This window comes from Chrysemys picta, chromosome 24, assembly GCF_011386835.1.
Source record: "Chrysemys picta bellii isolate R12L10 chromosome 24, ASM1138683v2, whole genome shotgun sequence".
Lineage (NCBI taxonomy): Eukaryota > Metazoa > Chordata > Testudines > Emydidae > Chrysemys > Chrysemys picta.
The window spans coordinates 15048343-15064191 of record NC_088814.1 but is presented as its reverse complement, the minus strand read 5'-3'; the positions used below and the strand labels follow the sequence as shown (position 1 = coordinate 15064191).

At 56.0% G+C, this 15849-nt stretch overlaps 1 long non-coding RNA gene across 1 annotated transcript; it reads right to left on the bottom strand.

Annotated features, from left to right (window-relative positions):
• Window positions 1–2389: 2389 nt before the first annotated feature.
• Window positions 2390–4423, bottom strand: LOC135977295 (uncharacterized). The gene is made up of 3 exons (XR_010594701.1): window positions 4193–4423; window positions 3692–3787; window positions 2390–2523 (listed from the first exon to the last, which is right to left on the bottom strand). It is a non-coding gene; the product is annotated as an uncharacterized LOC135977295 (long non-coding RNA).
• Between the last annotated feature and the right edge of the window lie 11426 nt (window positions 4424–15849).

The window sequence follows — 15849 nt, the reverse complement described above, 5'->3', positions numbered from 1 at the left end:
GATAGGACACCTCATCTTATGCACTGCTCCTAGTGACACTCTCCAATGGATCCCCATCCTCCACCTGTCGGGAGGTAGGTAGGGGTGGATTGTTATCCCTACTTGAAAGAGGGAGAAGCTGAGGCTGAGAAAGGAGAATTGACTTGTCTTAGGTCACACAGCCAGTCCGTGGCAGAGTTGGGAATAGGACCCAAGAGCCCTGATTTTCAAACTAACCATCGGATCTTGAATTTCAGACATTGAATGACCTGAATAAAGTGCTCTCAAGTGAGTTCCAGACCAGCAAGGGTTCATAGTAATTATTCAGCAAGTATTTTAGGAGAATTGGAATGGTAGAGAAAATAATGAACTGCAGAGAAGCAGCAAAATTTGTCGAACATATGACTGGTTATGACTATTTACTTGGTCTTAAAAGAAAACAACAGGGACCTGAGTCTCCTCCCTGTCAATAACGCCCTGCTCAGCCAATCAGGGTAGAGACCGAGGGGCGGGAGGATGAGGGTTCTCACCAGAGAGCCCAAAGGATGGCCCAGGTCACCACTGGGGATCACTGTCTGAGCACTATTTCAGCCCCACATTTTTCGGTGGACCTCCCACAATGGGAGTTGTAGAGCAACCCCCACGACACACACACCCCCGTCCTGGTGGTGGGAGGGGAACAGGGGAACAGACAAAAGAAGTAAGAGATGAAGAGAAAGGAGGGACGGAGGGAAGAAAAGGTAAAAGAAAAAGGACAAACCTTAATGTCTCCAGAGATTCTAAGGGACAAAATCCCAGGTGGGGAATAAAATTTGGCCACCTTAAGCTAGTGTTTTCCATGCCTAAAATTCAGATGGCGCCAGATGCATCAGACTGAACAGGTTCCAAACCTCTCAGAGGCTCTTACCTTCTAAACAGGGACGTCTGTTTTCTAGTGAAATCAGGAAAAAGAAAGGAGAAAACTCAAAAGAGGTTCCTCCTGGTGCTCACGTACGTGACCCCTAATACTCTCTCAGACCTCAAAGAGAGACCTCGAGAAGGAGACTTGCTGAAGCAAAGCCACAGGGGTCTCTGAGGTTTCCCTGGCCCTGCGCCCCTGTCCTGCCTGGCTGATGTCAGCATCTCTCTGTGAGGTCACCACCTCCCCTGCACCTTTGGCCAATAGGCTGAGCTCCTGCAAAAGGCCTTTGTGATGTCACTGCCACACCCTCCCCTCCCCTGCAGTGCTAATGTTATGCCACAGGGCAGACACTTTGGAGGTTTGAGCTACTCCCTGTGGATCACCCCGCTCAATGAGTGTTCATTGAAGGAAGCAAGCCGGCTAGACAGTAAAACATCACAAGCTGCTCCCAATGCTACACTCGGTTTCTCAGAAATGAGTAGACTTTATGGGCAGAAGAGACAGTTAGAGCATCTAATCTGACCCCCTGCATATCACAGGCCTCCTGTCTACCACAATAGCTACTTTTGGGGCAAACACATTCCGGAAAGGCATCTAGTCTTTATTAATGACATCAAGAGATGGAGAATCCACCACTTTCCTTGGTAGCTTCTTCCTGTGTTCAATCATCCTCGCTGTTGAATATTTGTGCCTTATTTGTCATTGGAATTTGTCTCTTTTCACCTTCCAGCCATTGGGTCTTGTTCTGCCTTTCTCTGCTTGATTAAAGAGCCCTTTAATACCCAATATTTTCTCTCCATTAAGGCACTTCAACACTTCAGTGAAGTCACCTTTCAATCTTCTTTTGATAAGCTAAACAGGTTGAGCTCTTTCAATAACTCACTAGAAGGTATTTTTCTCCAGCCCTCAGAACATTTGGTGGCTCTTTGCTGCCCAGCTCCAATTTCTAGGACCATCTTTTTCAAAGGAGGACATCAACACTGGAGGCAGTATTCCAATAGCAGTCTCACTGCTGCTGTGTCACCTCCCTATCCTACTCACGGCTCTGCTCCTACGTCTAATGATGGCTTTAGCCCTGTTCACAACAGCATCACACTGGGAGCTCATGTTGAGTGGCTTCTCCACTATGGCCCCTAAATCCATTTCAGAGTCACTGCTTTCCTGGATACACGTCCCCATTCTGGAGGTGTGGCCAGCGTGCCTTGTTGCCACGCATAGGACCTTGCATTGGGCTCTGCTCAAACTTGTTTTCTTTGAATGGGTCCAGGTGGCTGAATGAGCCAGATCGCTCTGTATCACTGCCCTCTCCCCATCAGTAATTACCACTCTGCCTGTATTTTGTCACCCCCCCAATCTTATCCGCAGTGATTGTATGTTCTCTCCCAATTCATTGATAACAATTATTTTTAAAAATTAATCCTTGAGAGCTTCTTCAGACCCTTTGTACCCAGGACCTGCTCCCCACATCACAGTGAGAAATGCTGTCCAGCCCTGCTGGTACATAGGGGATAAGCACAGAACAAACGTACCTTTAGGAGCTGTGTTGTCCATAGGCTCTGAACAACATGTGGGGGTCAGCAGATTACAAACGCACGACAGACCTGTAGTGTAGACAGGTCCCAACTGTGTCTCGGTTTCCCACCCTGTAAAATGGGGAGAACAAACAAAACCTTGATTAGCTCCATTTGATAGCTGGGGAAACCGAGGCACCCAGCGGTGCAGAGACTCGCTCATGGTCCCAAAGCCAGGAATAGAAAACAGCAGATCTGATAGCCAGGCCTGGGACCTAACCCTGGTTTTCCTGGCCTTGCTGCTCTAAGTTTAGTCATAGCCTCCATGTCTTTTCCCCCGTGTCCCTTAACCCCACATCACTGCAGAAGAGAGATTTTCTGGTAGCCAGCTGGCTCTCCTGCATGTGGATGTCGTTCCAAAAGACGTGCTCTGGCTCAGTCCCATGCTATGGTTGGCTGAAGGAACCACTTGGTCACATTCTAGCCCTGAGTTATACAGGAGGGGCGACTAGATGCACAGAATGGTCCTTTCTGACCTGAACCTCTATCAATCGCTACATTTTCTGCTGCTAGGAAGAGAACTCTGAACCTATTTTCTCCCATTCACTTTCAGTTGGAATAATTTCAATCCAGGCCAAAGGATTTCCTCTTCCATTGTGTCTTCAGCACCTTTGCGAGCAACCAGTTACTGTTACCCACAGGTTTCCAGTTTCAACCTCTCCCAGGGTGAGATGGCCAGGAAAGGGGTTGGAGCTCAACTGCAGCTGGCCCAGGTGATGCAGCTCCCTAGGGTGAAGGGAATAAGTGTGGGGGTCACGTGACAAGACGCAGCCTGTGATTAGGACCCAGGCCTGCTGAGAGATAGAAGGGCAGCCTGTGCTCAGCCAGGAGAGAGACCCCAAGGGAAGCAGGCATGGGAGGGGCTTGGAGAGTCCTTTAAAGGTCAGGGACAAGCTGGGAAGGGGCCAGGCTGAGCACTAAGGACAAGGCCCTAGGAGGGAAAGACAGGGCAGTTTAGGAGATGGGGCAGATAGTCCAGTTGGTTTCGGCTCCCAGGACCAGACACCCAGAGGTGAAGGTGATTGTCGGGGCTTCTGTCCTTCTTCCCCAATGTAGATTTGATAGTGGAGAAGACTGATGCCGTAAGGGGGAAGTGAGTTACCCCAAGGTCACCCAGTGAGTTTATATCACAAATGCATAGTCGGAAGTATCCAATAGAAACATGGATTTCCAGTCTCTTCTTTCTAGGAGTCCCCAGGGCTAAGGTAAAACCCCTGCGGCCCCTCCCCATTCTGCTCACCTCCAAGATGTGCTGGAGTCTGTCTGTGCTGGGGGGTGCTGTCAGCAGGATCGAGAGCTCGTCATCCATGTTCTCTGGGCAGGCCTTGCTCAGAGCCTGCCAGCGGAGGGAGACCAGGGGTCAGGAGCCTGCATTAGCACCGGTGTGCCATTGACCAGGAGCCGGCTGAGGTAAGCGCCGCCTGGCCGGAGATCGCACCCAGAAACCCTGCCCCAGGTCGGAACCCCCTCCCACACCCAAATTCCCTCCCAGACCTCACACCCGGCATCCCAACCCCCTGCCCCAGGTCGGAACCCCCTCCTGTACCCTAATCCCTCCCAGACCCCACACCCCCACCCGCACCCCAATCCCCTACCCCAGCCCTGAGCCCCCTCCCACACCCAAACTCCCTCCCAGAGTCCGCACCCCAACCCTCTGCCCCAGCCCGGATCCCCCTCTGGCACCCCAAACCCCTAATCTCCAGCCCAATCCCAGAGCCCACATCCCCACCGGAGCCCTCACCCCTCCCTGCACTCCAACCCCCAGCCCCAGCCCAGTGAAAGTGAGTGAGGGTGTGAGAGCGAGCGACTGAGGGAGGTGGGCTGGGCTGGAGTGAGTGGGGGTGGGGCCTTGGGGAAGGGCATGAAAGGGGTTGGGTCAAGGGCGTTTGGTTTTGTGCAAGTAGAAAGTTGACAACCCTACTTAAGGACCTTTGAAAAGCAGCCTCCTTAGCACCGCTCCTGATACCAGGGGCCAAGGCGCCCCCGGACATGAGAACCACAATAGGCCAGAGCAAAACGCTGCGTTAGAAATCGGAGCTCAGGCTGCCAAGCGAACGATAGCTGACAGACAGGAGATGCAGGAATTAAGGTTGTGCCTTCAGCCAGCAACTGGTGTTCATCCGTTTGCACCACACACATACCTGTAGGCAGGGCCACTATTTCCTTGTCTGTCTGCCTGTTTAGCGTCTCTCGGTCCTTACTGTGCCCATCACCGTGGTGTCTGAGTGGCAAACCAAGGGTTTGACGTGTGCATATGAAACTGCCTGACTGGAAGGACGTGGTTTGGTGTGGATCAGTGACTGCTGGGGCGATTGGTGGCAGAAGGCTCTGAGGGCCTGGCTCATTCCGACCTGGCTCATTCCAATGGCTTCTACAGCTGAGAGCAGCCCAGTCTCCTGCCTGGGTCCGACGCAAACCAGGAAGTACAGGACCACGGTCAATAAGAGCAGCTCAAAAGATCATTTTCGCTGAGCCCAGCCCTGCACAGATTTCCAGCTTAGGTTTGCATTTTCAGCAAAAGTTCTTCTTGATTATTTTCTCCCAACCCCTTTGTGCCTCCATAATAGCCAGCCACCCCGTCAGTCGCATCCTGGGGCGCTCCAGGGACAGCGTGTGTGTGTGTATGTGTACGTCTGTATATATATGTATGTGTACATGTGTGTATGTATGTGTGTACGTGTATGTGCATATGAGTGTGTGCACATGTGAGTGTGCGTGTGTATGTGTGTACGTGTACCCCAGTCAGATGTATACATCTGGATTTCCTTTGAAAGAATTTTCAAATTGAGCTGATCAAGTGCAATGGCAAAGCACCCAATTCCTCTGCCCCCCAACTGCCTTCGCTCCTTTAACGTTCAACCTGCTCCGCTGACACCTCTGACTCCTGAAAGCCCTAACGCTCCAGGGGAGCAGGCCGTGCCCTGCCCTGCCCTGGCTGCCCCGGGTGTTACCTCGGAGGGAATCGTTCCAGATTCCAATGGGTGGCAGGTCCAGGGAAGAGCCTTATCTGGGGAGAGGCTGTACCAGACCCGCCCGACCCAGGCAGGCTCCCAGGTACTCTCTGCTCGGGGCTGATAAGGCTCCTTAGCAGTTTCTCTCCAAACAAATTCCAGTTCAAGACACCTGAGAGCTCCACAGCAGGGCAGCATCCCCAGAGCGCAGCAGGGCGGGGGTTAGGGGGAGCAGTCGGTAGCAGCCCCTGCCCCTCGTACGGCAGGAGCGAGAAGTGCCAGCCTCTCTGCACAGAGGAGCAGCGTTCAGCCTGGGCCAGACGTGCTGCGGTGATGGGTAAGAGCGGGCTCAGAGAGCCAGAGGGTCTGTGGGGCAGCGCTGGGCCCTTCTGCTCCGCACTAGGGCCGGGTGGGCGTGTTCAGCTGGGATTGGAACCCACCAGCACTTGTGGGTGTGAATGTGGGGCTGGAACGCAATGTGGGGCGCTCCCACCTTGCCCGGGGGCGACTTGGGGGAAGGGCAGAGAGACACCTGGGCTGAGACCCCAGCTCCAGGGAGACAGTCATCCCGGCCCAGCTGGGTTAAATTGCCCAGCTGTGTGACAGCCCCCCCATCCCCGAGGGGTCCCCCCCCCGGTATGTCACAGCAGGGTAATGTGCGTATTGAACGGCAGGGGTTGCCAGAGACTGGCTGGGAGAGCCCTTTGGGGATGGAGGAAGCAGCACTAAGGTACATGACAACCTCCCTACAGAGGAGGGGCCGTGCCCCACAGGTGTGGGGCAGGGAGCTGGGACACTGCGCGGTGGGTCATTGTCTGGCCCAGGCCCTTCCTAGCCGGAGGCCGAGGCATTTCCTTCAGGTCACGTTCCGCTGCAGCTTGGCCACGGGCCCCCATAGCCACTAGCCCAGCCAGGGATCCCAAGTGGGGATTGTCACGGCTGGCTCCTCCCTGCCGCCAGCAGCTCTTCACTGCCAGGGAATTCCTGAAATCCTGTGTGCCCCTCTCCCACCCACCTCCTGGGGCTGTGAGTGCCCCCCCGGACAGCCCCTCCCCCGAGCTCTGAGTGCCCCTGGCCAGTCCCTCCCCTCAGCCCCCCCCCACTTCCTGGGGCTCTGAGTGCCCTCAGCCAGTCCCCCTCCCACACCCCGGGGCTGAGTGACCTTGGCCAACCCCCATCCCTTCAGGAGGAACTCCCAGTACCCACCCAGCCCCCACACCTCAGGGTTCCCCTCCCTGCGGCTCTGTGGCCATACCCCCACCAGGGCCGGCTTTAGGCCAATTCAACCAATTCCCCTGAATCGGGCCCCGGGCCCAAGCCCCAGTACGGTGTACCGGCAAGAGCCGGTGCGCTCTACCAGGGTGGCCCGGCTTCCCCAGGGGGCAATTTAAAGGACCTAGGGCTCCCAGCAGGGCCGGAGCCCCAGGCCCTTTAAATTGCTACCAGACCCCCACTGCTGGAGCCCTGGGGTAGGGCTGCGGGGCTCTGGGGGCTATTAAAAAAGTCCGGGGCTCCTGCTGCCTCTACCGCCCCGGCCCTTTAAATAGCCGCTGGAGCCCTGCTGCTTCCCCAGGGCTCCCGCGGCTATTTAAAGGGCCGGGGCGGTAGAAGCAGGGGAGCCCTGGGCCCTTTAAATAGCCCCCAGAGCCCTGGGATAGCGGGGGACTCGGGGGCTATTTAAAGGGCCGGGGCTCCAGCTGCCTCTGCTGCACCCCGTCCCCGCACCAGCCCCGCACCCCCTGCCCTGCCCGCAGCCAGCCCCGTCTCCAGCCAGCCCTGCACCCCCTGTCTGCAGCCAGCCCCTGCGGCACCCCTGCCCTACCTCCAGCCCCGCCCCCCCCGTTCTGCCCACACCAGCCCCGCCCCCCTGCACTGCCTGCAGCCAGCCCTGCACCCCCTGCCCACAGCCAGCCCCTGCCGCACCCCCTGCCCGGTCTCCAGGCAACCCCTGCCGTACCCCCCTGCGGCCCTGCCCAAAGCCAGCCAGCCCCACACACCCCTGTCTCCAGCCAGCCCCGCACCCCTTGCCCTGCCTGCAGCCAGACCCTACCTCCAGTGAGCCCCTGCCCTGCCTCCAGCCAGCCCCATGTACACTAGTGCCCTGCAGTTCCCAGGGCAGTAACCCTGCACACCTGCTTCAATGAGGGGGGCAGGGAGCAGCTGGGACCCACACATGTGCACACCCTAGGGTGACCAGACAGCAAGTGTGAAAAATCGGGACAGGGGGTGGGGGATAATAGGATCCTATAAGAAAAAGACCCAAAAATCAGGACTGTCCCTATAAAATCATGACATCTGGTCACCCTAGCACACCCCCAGGGAGTGGCGGGGACCCACATACGTAAAACGGAGCTCATTAATAACCGATCAACAGCATATATGATGCAATGTACATAATATATAATTTTATTATTTATATAGTTATAGAAAGTAAATAATACATGGAAGAAATGAAAGGCTTTTTTTTCCATTATTTTTTTTGTTAGTCATCCCTGCCGGGGCCCCGCCAAAAATGTTCGAATTGGGCCCCGCCCTTCCTAAAGCCGGCCCTGTCCCCGGGATTATATCCGCGTGCTGTGCCCTCCATAATATTTGTGAAGGGAAGGGTGAAAGCTTCACTCAGGCATGGACCTCTGAGGTTCAACACCTGGAGGCTGAATTTGCACAGCCAGAGAGCAGGGCTATTACAGGGCCCAGCGTGGGGCTGCAAGGATTAGGGAGGCCTTGAGGGAGCAATTTGAGGCTGAAAACCAGCAGTGATATCTGGTGCCCTGCACGGGAGTGAAGTGTAGTAGTTCTAATCTTTAGGAATCAGTGTCTGCTTAGCAGACAAGCAGACTTGCAGTGCCTGTTTATTTCCTGGGCTAAGGAGTCTTTTAATTTATGCAATAATAAAGAATGTTTTCAAAGCCAAAGAATCCATTTATTGAAAAGAAAAAAGATGTATTTATTGAAAAGAAACAAGGGGGTGGAGTGGGGAACAGTGCAATCACAGATTCGCGTATGTCCTATCTGGTGTGCTGGGCAGTGAGTGCTGCACTTCAGGACAGCTGTACTGCATGGTGATGGGGGTTGAGTGCAGAGGGTAAGTGTCGTGGTTTTCAGGGTTGGGTGGTGAAGATACTGGTGTTGGAGGCAGCGGGTGGCATGAAGAACACGGAAGTTGGGGAAAGTGGGTTGGAGGTGACAGTGGGGCACAACAGAAAGAGTTTTGGGACAAGGGCTGTGGGGGGGGTGTGTTTGCGGTACTGCTCCTCTTTCTGCACGGCTACCAGCTCCTGGATAGCGTCTGCTTGGCACTCCAGGATGCTGATGAGCCTATCAGTGCTTGGCTGCCGGTGTGCTGCGTTTTCCTGGCGGATCCTGCTTTCGCTCTCCCTCCAGTTCTGTGCTTTCTCGTTCTCTTTAATAGATTGCCGCATCACTTCTTGCAGCATGTCTTCTTTGCTTTTTCGCGGTCTCTTCCTGAGTCTTTGCAGTCTCTGAGCAGGCGATAAGAGGGACGGCTGAGGTCTCAAGGTTGATGCAGCTGTATAGGTAAAATGCAACATTTAACAGAGGCAGCATTGTTTATACCAGACAGAGTAATGATTCCCTCCGCACTTAAGGAGTAGAAAACACACAGGGTCTACACAATAGCATAACTTTCCCGTCCGAAACAGAGCACACACATCCCACGGGAGCCTCAAAATGGTGAGTAATGGGGACTGATTGTTTCAGGGCTGCACTGTCCTCTGGGTTTCTGTGCCTTGGGGAGAGCCAACAGCTTCAGGGGGCACCTACACTGAACACTGTCCCAACATTTTCCACAGGAGTTCGTCCTGGACGATATCTCTCTGCTGAGGGTGACCTGGGAAGCAAGGGAGGGTCTTCTACTGCAATGCGGCTTCCGCCCTGGTCCATATGCAGCTTGCCTGTGTGCAGCAATGGTCCCCCCGCCCCTCGCGGCACAGTGGCGCGGACACATTAGCCTGGCTGGGACAAGGACCACGGTGGCTCTCCCGATAAACCTGCGAAAGCGCATTGCACACGTTCTGGATGAGACATTCGAGGAGATTACCAAGGCCGATTACCGCGATGTGATAAACCACATCAATGCACTAGTCCGCATCTAGGCATGCATGCCTAACCCTCCTCTCCCAAAGAGCCCGCACCGAAAAAATTCCTTCCCGAAAAAAAAACCGCTTACCGGGAACCTGCTCTTCTGTTTGTCCTCCACCAAGTACCGGCCGCTGCGACTGGCTACCTTCCTCCTGGCTCGAGAAGAGCTCCTGGCTGCATGGCTCCAGGGATTCCAGGGTGTCTCCATCCGGCCCACCACCATCACTCCCGTTTTTCTCCTCCTCCTCCTTCCCCCCCCCCCACCGGCTCTGAAGTTTCCATGGTGGTGCTCGGAGTGGAGGTGGGGTTAACCCCAAGTATCGCATCCAGCTCTCTGTAGAATCGGCAGATTGCGGGGGGAGCACCCGAGCGTCTGTTTGCGTCGCGGGCTTTGCGGTAGGCACTCCGCAGCTCCTTCACTTTAATCCTGCACTGCAGGGCGTCCCCGTCATGGCCCCTTTCCATCATGTCCTTTGATACCTTCCCGAAGGTATCGTAATTCCTACGGCTGGAGCGCAGCTGGGACTGGACAGCTTCCTCCCCCCAAACACTGATGAGGTCCAGCAACTCGCCATTGCTCCATGCTGGGGCTCGCTTGGCGCGTGGAGGCATGGTCACCTGGAAAGATTCGCTGATAGCACTCCACGCCACGCCGGGCTGAGCAAACAGGAAGGGGATTTTTAAAATTCCCAGGGAATATAAAAGGGTGGGTGACATGGTTGGTTACCTGAGGCCAGGGCAGTAGAGTTTGAACTGATGACCAGAGTGGCTAGAACAGGCATTGTGGGATACTGCCAAATAATTCTGGAGGCCATTCACAGCGCATTGGGCGGCCACACTGGCGGTACAGCGGCAGCGCAATACTTGCTATTCCTCTCGGAGAGGTGGAGTACATGCAGCGCTGCAACCATGGAGATACAGCTGCAAATGCCTTGCCAGTGTGGACGGGGAGTGAGTTACAGCGCTGGGGGAGCCTTTACAGCGCTGTAACTCACAAGTGTAGCCAAGGCCTAGCATTGCAAGTTTCTGCAGTACAATCACCACACGCCTCTCCACTGCCCGTGCAGCTCTCATTTTGGTGTTCCTGCCCTGGGGAGCTGGGACAAGATCAGCGCGCAGAGCCAGGAATGTGGCATGTCGCAACTGAAAGTTCTGCAGCTACTGCTCATCATCCCAAACCTGCACTGTGGTGTGATCCCACCAGTCAGTGCTTCTTTCTCAGGCCCAGGTCTGCAGCTGTTCCGTGACTGCCACCAATAACCCTGAATTTTTGCTATATCTCTCAGCAAACGGCTCTCCATGAAATCCTCCTGTCCCCCGCTCTTGCAATACTTTCTGCCGGTCTGCAAAACCCAAAAGAATCAGACTTCCTGCATTTCAACACTCATGAGAACAGTGCATGGCTCCAGGCTTCTCTCTGCGCTGGGCTGTGTGGATGGCATTACGGGAGGGAGAAAGTTGCATGCTGTGAACTTGACCCTTAGTTCCCAATGATCTCTGGACAAGTCATTTCTGTCCCACAACACATTGCAAAAATGTCCCACCGCCAGGGCATTGCCCCCGATAGCAGCATGTGGCACACCGTGGTTGCACCGCACATGCCTGGTGAATATGTGCAGAGCTGACACAAGCAGCCAAGTATGTACGTGCACGAGCGATAGACCAACGTGGCCGGCTGTGCGCGGATACAGCTTGTGTCGGGTGCACGTGGCCTGAGGGTTTGGGGAGTGCTGTGACTCCAGACACATTGAGACGATAGATACTGATTTTCTCCCCCAAACCAGGAAGCAGAAGAGGGACTAGATCCGTTACAGAGCTGAGACCTCTGGAGGTCTCGGGAGACAGTAAAAATTCCCTGGTTAAAGACAGGGTTGTTTGTAGGACACGTGATTCCAGCTTCTGGAATTGCTGAGGAACAAATCTAACCCTGAGAAAGGTCTCTACGAATACCGGCAGCTGAACTGCCCAGGGGAAGGTTCCCAACGATAGCAGCCTCTAGTGCAGAACAAGTATGCCGGCTCCAGCAAACAGAGGCAGGCCAGAGAATGCAGGCACCATGGTCCAGTGCCTAGGGTTACCATTCGTCCGGATTCCCCCGGACATGTCCGGATTTTTGAGCTAAATATAGCGTCCAGGGGGAATTTGTAAATGTCCGGACTCCCTCCCCCCCCCATGCAGAGCGCGCGCGGCTAACAGGGCAGCCGGCCGGATGGTGCCACTTACATGAGGCTCTGACAGCCAGAGAGACCCTCCTCCCCCCTGCAGCTTAGCTCACTCCCTCCCTCCCTCCCTGCATTCGCAGATCGCCTCCGGCAGTCTGGAGCTCCTCCCCCGCTCCTCCTCCCCTGCTGCCCAGCGTGCCGGGACGAACGGCTCCGGCCGTTCCTGAGCAAGTTCACAGAGACATTAGGTGAAGGCCAACAAGGGGTCAGGGGGTCGGAGAAGAGGCAGTGAGGTTTTGGATGGGGCAGTCAAGAGACTGGGGGGGTCGGGAGTTCGGGGGGGAGGGCTTTCTGGGGGTGGGGGTGTGGATAAGGTTTTGGGCAGTCAGGGTACAGATAGGGGGTAGGGTCCTGGGGGGCAGTTAGGTCCTGGGGGGGAGTCTTAGGAGGGGGCAGTTAGGGGACAAGGAACAGGGAGGCTTAGGTAGGGGGTGGGGTTCTGGAGGGCAGTTAGGAGCAGGGGTACCAGGAGGGGGCAGTCAGGGGACAAGGGGGGGGTTGGGAGTTCTGGGGGGGGCTGTCAGGGGGCAGGGGTGGGGAGAGGTATTGGAGCTGTCAGGGGACAGGGAGCAGAGGGGTTTCGATGGGTCGGGAGTTCTGGGGGGGGGGCTGTCAGGGGGTGGGGAGTGGTTGGATGGGGCGTGGGAGTCCCAGGGATCTGTCTGGGGGTGGGGGTGTGGATAAGGGTTGGAGCAGTCAGGGTACAGGTAGGGGGTAGGGTCCTAGGGGGCCAGTTAGGATGGGGGGAGGGTCTCAGGAGGGGGCAGGGGACAAGGAGCAGGGGAGAGGGTTGGGGGTTCTGAGGGGGGTGGGAAGTGGGAGGGGCAGGGGCGGGGCTAGGGCAGGACAGGGGCGGGGCTAGGGCGGGGCTAGGGCGGGGCTCCTCCCATCCTCTTTTTTGCTTGCTGAAATATGGTAACCCTGCCAGTGCCCGCCGTGGAAAGCAGCGTGAAAGGCAGAAAGAAAATGCCAAGCCCCTGGGCCACAGTGCCCGGGGCGCAGGAAAGAGCACCACTTGCTGTGCCAAGGTGGCAGCTCCCCCAGGCCAGGGAGAAGAAAGCAGCGGCAGGGCCAGCGACTGGGGATGCAGGGACTTCCAGCAAAGAGGAGGGGATCGCACGTTGGCGCTAACAGATCTGCTGCCGGCCAGGCCTGTCACTGTGCTGTCCCCGCAGGGTTCGGGCTGAGTCCAGCTGCAGCGTCGTGCCAGCAGCACCGCTGAGCAGCAAGATCAGCCCAGAGAAATGGGACCAGGTGCTGGGGACGTACAATCAATAAACCCGTTCTGCGGCCGGGGCGAAAGCCGGCTGTCGAGAACCCATCGAACAAGCGCCGCCATCGCTTGGAGCTGGCAGAGAGCAGTACCGTCCCCCCACACCCAGGGTCAGCGACTGGAGGGGGAAGAAACAGCTCCTGTCCCAGGGGGTCCCCCCTCCCCTCCCAGATCCTGCCAGTGGGCGAGCCCACCCCCAGCCTACCCCCCCCCGGCGGGGGGGCCACACAGGCCAGCGACCAGAGGGAGAGCAGAGCATCCACACGCACACCCCTCCCAGCGTTTCTCACATGTGTGTGTCTGGGTGTCTCCCAGTGAATAAACGTGTGTGTGTGTGTGTGTGTGTGTGTGTGTGTGTGTGTGTGTGTGTGTGTGTGCACGCATGTGCATGCGTGTTTCTGGGTATGTGTCTGTGTGCATATGTTCCTATGTATGTGCATGTGTGTGTGTCTGTGTGCACACGTGTGTGCGTGTCTGGGTGTGTGCATGTTCGTGTCTGTGTGCACACGTGTGTGTGTGTGCGCGTGCCTGTGGGTGCGTGTCTGGGTGTGCATGTGTGTGTCTGTGTGCACGTGTCTGGGTGTGTGCATGTGTGTGTGCATGTGTGCGTGTCTGGGTGTGCATGCATGTATGCGTGTTTGTGTTTGTGTGTGTGCGTGTCTGTGCACACGTGTGTGCGTGCCCGTTTGTGCATGCCTGTGGGTGCGTGACTGGGTGCGCACCACTCACCCTTTGCTCTCCTCACCCCTCTTCTGCAGCAACTGATAGATTCCAAGGCCAGCAGGAACCGTTCGAGCGTCTCGTCTGACTCCTGGATAATACAGGCCAGAGACCTGACCCACAACAATCACAGCATCCGTCCTCCTTCCCCCCACCGGCTCCTATTGCTCCATTTCCCCCTCCCTCTTCCCCCTCACCTGCTACAGCTCCCACAGTTCCAGCTCCGAGCCAGACCCCACACCCACTCCCTCCTCCTCAGGGCCTGGCCCTCCCTCCATCCTACTCCGTCTCCACAGATTGTCCCTCCACTCCTCGCTGCCTCCAGCTCCCAGCTCAGCAGCTGACATGGCCTCTGCAGCTGCTCCCCTCAGCAAGGCAGCCCCTTCTCTCCCCTGCCCTGCCCTGCCCTGGCTCAGACTGGGGTGGGGTCTCCAGCTTCTCTCTCCTTCCTGCTGCTGCCAGAAGCCCCCTTCCCACTTTTGGAGCAGCGCAGCAGCCAACTCTTCTGTCCTCTCCCAATCCATGCGGCTGCTGCCAACCGTCCACCCATCCCCTTCCTCTCGACTCTTGCCTCGCTCTGGGCTCTCCACTCATCCTCATGCTGGTGGCCCATCTGACCTCGGGTTGCCAACTTTCTAATTGCTGAAAAGCGGACACCCCTGCCCTGCCCCCTCCCCCACCTCTTCTCCTGAGGCCCCGTCTTTCCCCACCTCTTCCCACAAGGCCCCACCCCTTCCTCAAGGCTCCACCCTTCCCCGCCTCTTCCCACAAGGCCCCACCCCTTCCCCGCCTCTTCCCCAAGGCTCCACCCCTTCCCCGCCTCTTCCCACAAGGCCCCACCCCGTCCCCGCCTCTTCCCCACGGCTCCACCCCTTCCCCGCCTCTTCCCCACGGCCCCACCCCTTCCCCACCTCTTCCCACAAGGCCCCACCCCTTCCCCACGGCTCCACCCCTTCCCCGCCTCTTCCCACAAGGCCCCACCCCTTCCCCACCTCTTCCCACAAGGCCCCACCCCTTCCCCGCCTCTTCCCCAAGGCTCCACCCCTTCCCCGCCTCTTCCCCCGAGGCACCGCCTCTATATTCATCTGGGACAACAGGAGCACTAAGATGCCTGGTTTGTTCAGCAGGCCGCACACCAATTCAGCACCTGAAGGTGTATATTCGTCATGGCAACATGCCCAGCAATGACATCAGTGTGCACTATACAATGGCAGATGGGCTTAGGCCTTTTCTAAAACACTCTTTATAAGAAGAGTGAGGACATTTCCCACAGCCCCACAAACACACATCTACGTACTTCTGGGGATGCTCTCCATGAGGACAGCTATGTTTAAACTGGGTTAACAAATCGGGTGACGAATAAAATGCAGTTGGGCATTGCCTGAAAAGTTCAACTTGTGTTAAATGTTCCTGATCTAATTAGGGAGAGAAATGGACTGTGGGGTTTGGGTATTTTTTAGTTCCTTGGGTTTATTGCTATAATGCCAGCCTCAAAGCGTGCTCCCTTCTCCTGCATCAGATGGGGACCTGGCCACGCTGGAGATGAGTGACAATTGTACCCTGTTCATGCTGGTGGAGTGGCGAGACTCTATTCATCGCTGGGAGCCTGGTGGAGAGGAGTATGACTGGTTGAATCACAGAAACCCTCTTGGGAACTGCCAGCTGATGTGCCAAGACTACTTCTGCTCCTGCTTTCCTGCCCCGGCAGCTTAGGACTTCAGTGCCCTGCCTGGTTTGAGCCAGACCCGCTAGCCTGCTGCAAACCCAGACCCAGGTCTGGACCACGTCCCCTAACAGCTGTAGGCTTACTTGAAAGCAGCTTAAGAAGTGTTCCTGTCTTTAACACTCAGATGCCCAACTCCCAATGGGGTCCAAACCCAAATAAATCTGTTTTATCCTGTTTAAAGCTTATACAGGGTAAACTCATCAATTGTTCGCCCTCTATAACACTGATAGAGAGATATGCACAGCTGTTTGCTCCCCCAGGTATTAATACATACTCTGAGTTAATTAATAAGTAAAAACTGATTTTATTAAATACAGAAAGTAGGATTTAAGTGGTTTCAAGTAGTAACAGAACAAAAATTACCAAGTAAAATAAAATAGGACACACAAGTCTATGTCTAAGAAA